Source organism: Capsicum annuum, unplaced genomic scaffold (assembly GCF_002878395.1).
Source record: "Capsicum annuum cultivar UCD-10X-F1 unplaced genomic scaffold, UCD10Xv1.1 ctg5038, whole genome shotgun sequence".
Classification (NCBI taxonomy): domain Eukaryota; kingdom Viridiplantae; phylum Streptophyta; class Magnoliopsida; order Solanales; family Solanaceae; genus Capsicum; species Capsicum annuum.
Window position 1 is genome coordinate 614,334 of NW_025858245.1, and position 4,356 is coordinate 618,689.

A 4,356-nucleotide genomic window follows, 5' to 3' on the forward strand; every position below is an offset into this window, starting at 1 on the left:
AAACCAGTTCGGATTTATGCCCGGCCGCTCGACGACGGAGGCAATCCACCTAGTACGGAGGTTGGCGGAGCAGTATAGGGAAAGGAAGAAGGATCTGCACATGGTGTTTATCGACCTGGAAAAGGCTTACGACAAAGTCCCCAGGGAGGTGCTTTGGAGATGCTTGGAGGTGAGGGGAGTACCGCAAGCATATATCAGAGTAATTAAGGATATGTATGAGGGAGAAAAAACCCAGGTGAGGACGGCGGGAGGAGACTCAGAGCATTTCACTGTCCGGACAGGATTGCATCAGGGATCTACTCTTAGTCCCTTTTTGTTTGCGTTAGTAATGGATGTGTTGACGCGGCGTATTCAAGGGGAGGTGCCGTGGTGTATGCTCTTTGTAGATGATGTAGTTCTGATAGATGAGACTCGAGGGGTTGTAAATGACAAATTAGAGATGTGGAGGCAAACTCTTGAGTCTAAAGGGTTCAGGGTGAGCAGAAGCAAGACAGAGTATGTGGAATGTAAGTTTAATGACGTGAGGCGGGAGAACGAGGTAGTAGTGAAGCTGGAAGCACAGGAGGTATGTAAGAGGGATAAGTTCAAGTATCTCGGGTCCGTCATCCAGAGTAACGGTGAGATTGACGAGGATGTCTCACACCGTATTGGGGCGGGATGGATGAAGTGGAAACTCGCGTCGGGGGTGCTGTGTGATAAGAAGGTGCCGCCCAAGCTTAAAGGCAAATTCTATAGGGTGGTAGTCCGTCCGGCCTTGTTGTATGGAGCGGAGTGTTGGCCAGTTAAGAACTCCCACATCCAAAAAATGAAGGTGGCAGAAATGCGGATGTTGCGCTGGATGTGTGGACTGACTCGAGGGGATAGAGTTCGGAATGAGACTATCCGGGAGAAGGTTGGTATGACTTCAGTGGAGTGTAAGATGCGGGAAGCACGATTAAGATGGTTCGGACACGTGAAGAGGAGGGGCATGGATGCCTCGGTCCGTATGTGTGAGAGGCTAGCGTTGGATGGTTTTAGGCGGGGTAGGGGTAGGCCGAAGAAGTACTGGGGTGAGGTGATTAGGCGGGACATGGAACAGTTACAGCTCACCGAGGACATGACCCTAGATAGGAAGGTCTGGAAGACGCGAATTACGGCAGAAGAGTAGGGCCAGATTGGGTCGCTAGTGTAGGGAATTACTTGGTGGGGGTTTTTTTTATTTTTTATTTTTTATTCCCGTTATGATTCCGTATTCAGTGTTCCATGCTTATTACGAATCTGTGTGCTTTCCTCTGCTTTCCTCTGTTTTATATTCCTTATGGGTGCCGTATTTATGTTATGTCATCTGCTTCTGTGCTTTACTATGTGTTTGTGTGATATCTTGTGCCTTGAGCCGGGGGTCTTTCGGAAACAGCCTTTCTACTTCATCAGAGGCAGAGGTATGGACTACGTACATCTTACCCCCCCCCCCCAGACCCCACTAAGTGGGAATACACTGGGTTTGTTGTTGTTGTTGTATCACAACATACCCCTCCTATCTTACTTTTCAAAACCAACTGTAAATAAATATGAAGCTTAACAATGTGACCCAATGGGATCAAGTTATGGCGATTATGTTAGCAACAAACAACCACTCATATATACAAGTTACACCAGCTGAAATAAGCAAATAGCTAGGAATATAACTCAAGTGACCTCACAACAAAGATGTCTTACTCACTCATATGAAATAATGCATATCAATGCAGGGACAATCAAGAGACACTCACACTCAGAAGAGAAGTTCCAATCAATGCATGTCAAATACATAGGCTTGCCCTTATTTTCTTTACCTTAATTTTTAGTTAGTCATGTTATGATCACTATAGGACTTTTCTCGGCTTGTAATGTAGGATTGGATTTGGTATGGTACATATGGAAATATCAAGTGAATAATCCTCCTTGGCACTACAGTAACCTTGGGGTCTCACTTACTAGCTGATTTTCTTTTATTCCCACCCTTATTTCTCCCTTTTTATTCTTTATTGCACATTCATGTTGGGTGTGCTTTTTTATTCTTTTCTTTTTTTACGTTTTCATAATTTTTATGTTCTCTTTCTTTTTCTACCACACCCATCCCTACTGATTTTTTCTCTTATTTTGTCCTTCTTATACCCACTTTACACTACGCACCCCTATGATAGCCACCCTCAACTTAGGCATTTTGCCTGAGTTTAGATGCACAGTATCCAAGTAGGACCAGGGCCAAAATAGGTTCATTATAGCAAAAATAGGAAGGTGAATAGGTAAAACAAGAAAAATAGGCTACATGGCTCAAAATAGGGATCAAGGGATACAATTCACAATGGAAGGTCATTTAGGCTAAAAGTGGAATAAAATAAAAAAATGGCCTATGTTCCTTTTCTAACCGACTATCTTTCAACCTAGGCAAGACTAACCAGTAAAGTTCTGAATTCCATACACAAAGGGAACTAGTAGTATCTCACACACACATTGCACAGAGTCAATATTACCAACTACTACCTATCAGATTCATGCAATTGTTATCAAGTGATTATCATACCCCTAATCCTAATGCCATAACAAGATCCATAGTGTTCACACATATATATATTCTCATATTTCTTAAACATAATATTTTGGAGAGGTATCAAAAATCAATCAAAATACTTCTACTGCCCTAAATACTTAAAAATCTCTTAATTACACAAAAACACAACACAATACAAAAAAATACATTACGACACAAATTTATCCTAGACATGCCAGTTCTACAACCATATCTTCGCCAAAACTTACGGCAACGAGAAAAGAATCACGGCAACAAAAACCTACGGTGGCATGGTATAACTCTATTCCTTCAAGTTCAACTTCAAGTTAGGGCCTAACCTAAGAATTTAATTCAAAACAAGGCCCTACATTATGATTATAGGCTACTTCAAGGCTCCTTCATAAAAGCATGATATAATCTATATATTTTGCAATGGAATACATATATCAACTTGTTTAAATAATAAATAGATCAATACATAACCATTAGGAGCCAAGAAAGTTACCTCTTTTATGAAGAATTGGAAGTGAATAATGAAGAACTCGAGCAAAACCAAAGTTTGAACTTATTTTTGGTATGGTAGGACAAGTTGGTATCTTAAACAAGTGTCAATTTTGCCTTTACTTAAGTGTGGGATAATTTTGTGTTTTAAGAGGAAAGTTTGAATTCAAAGTGAAAAGTGAAGTTTTGAGGATTTAAATGAGTTATAATGAGTTTAAGGATGTTTAAATATAGTTTGGGGGCTGTTTTAGGTCATATATATGTGTTGGTGGGCCAAAAAATTTAATTAAAAATTGGGCCCACTTTTTGACCTAGCCGCGGTAGTCACTTACACCTGCCACCTGCGGCCAGGCATGGAGCGCAAGTGCCACTGCGGCCAACAGGTGTAGGGAGCAAGTTCAAGGCCAAAGTTTTTAGTCCACTTTCCTGCACTCCAAACTTGGCATTTCAATATTTTTCCAGCTACTTATGGTCCCGTAACCTAAGTTTGAGGTCCCAAAAGTAGATGCAAAAGTCTGAAACATTTTATTTTTCATCCTCGAAATTTTAACTTTTCAATTTATTAATTAACTTATCGTGTGGATCTTGTGACCATGATGGGTTGATCACACAGTTCCCTTACCTAAAAATTGATGAATTTAGCAATTTTTACCATATTCTGGGTAAGTCCAAGAGCTAAAACCTGCAAAAAGGAAAAACAAAAAAATGTGAACACTAACAATAATGGGTTGCCTCCCACTCAGCACTTGGTTTAATGTCGCGGCACAATGTGGTTGTGTTAGTTACTCAGACTTTACCAACAAGCCCATGGGTTGCCTCCCATAGAGTGCTTGATTTAATGTACCGGCACAATGCCGGTATCTTGACTAATCAGAATTCATCAAGATACCCATAGGAGTATCCTCCAGGGTCATAAATATAATCAATTGCCAATACTACCCTCATGTCGGTTGGCTGCTTCATTGACTTTTAGATGTTGAATGTAGCCTTCTTACCGTTGACTCTGAATTTTAGCTCACATTTTTCTATGTCAACCATAGCTCTACCAGTGGCCATAAATGGTCTTCCCAATATAATAGGCATCTTGGTGTCAACCTTACAGTCCAGGATGACAAAGTCAACCGAAAAGATGAAATTATCCACCCCCATGATCACATCAAATAAGATTTCCATAGGTTTCTTCATCGTGCTGTCAGCTATCAACAGCCGTATCGAAGTCGGTTTCGGAGGGTTTATGCCCAATTGCTTGAATATAGACAGTGGCATCAAATTAATAGTGGCCCCTAAGTAACACAAGTCACTGGCAAATTGGGATAACCTAATAG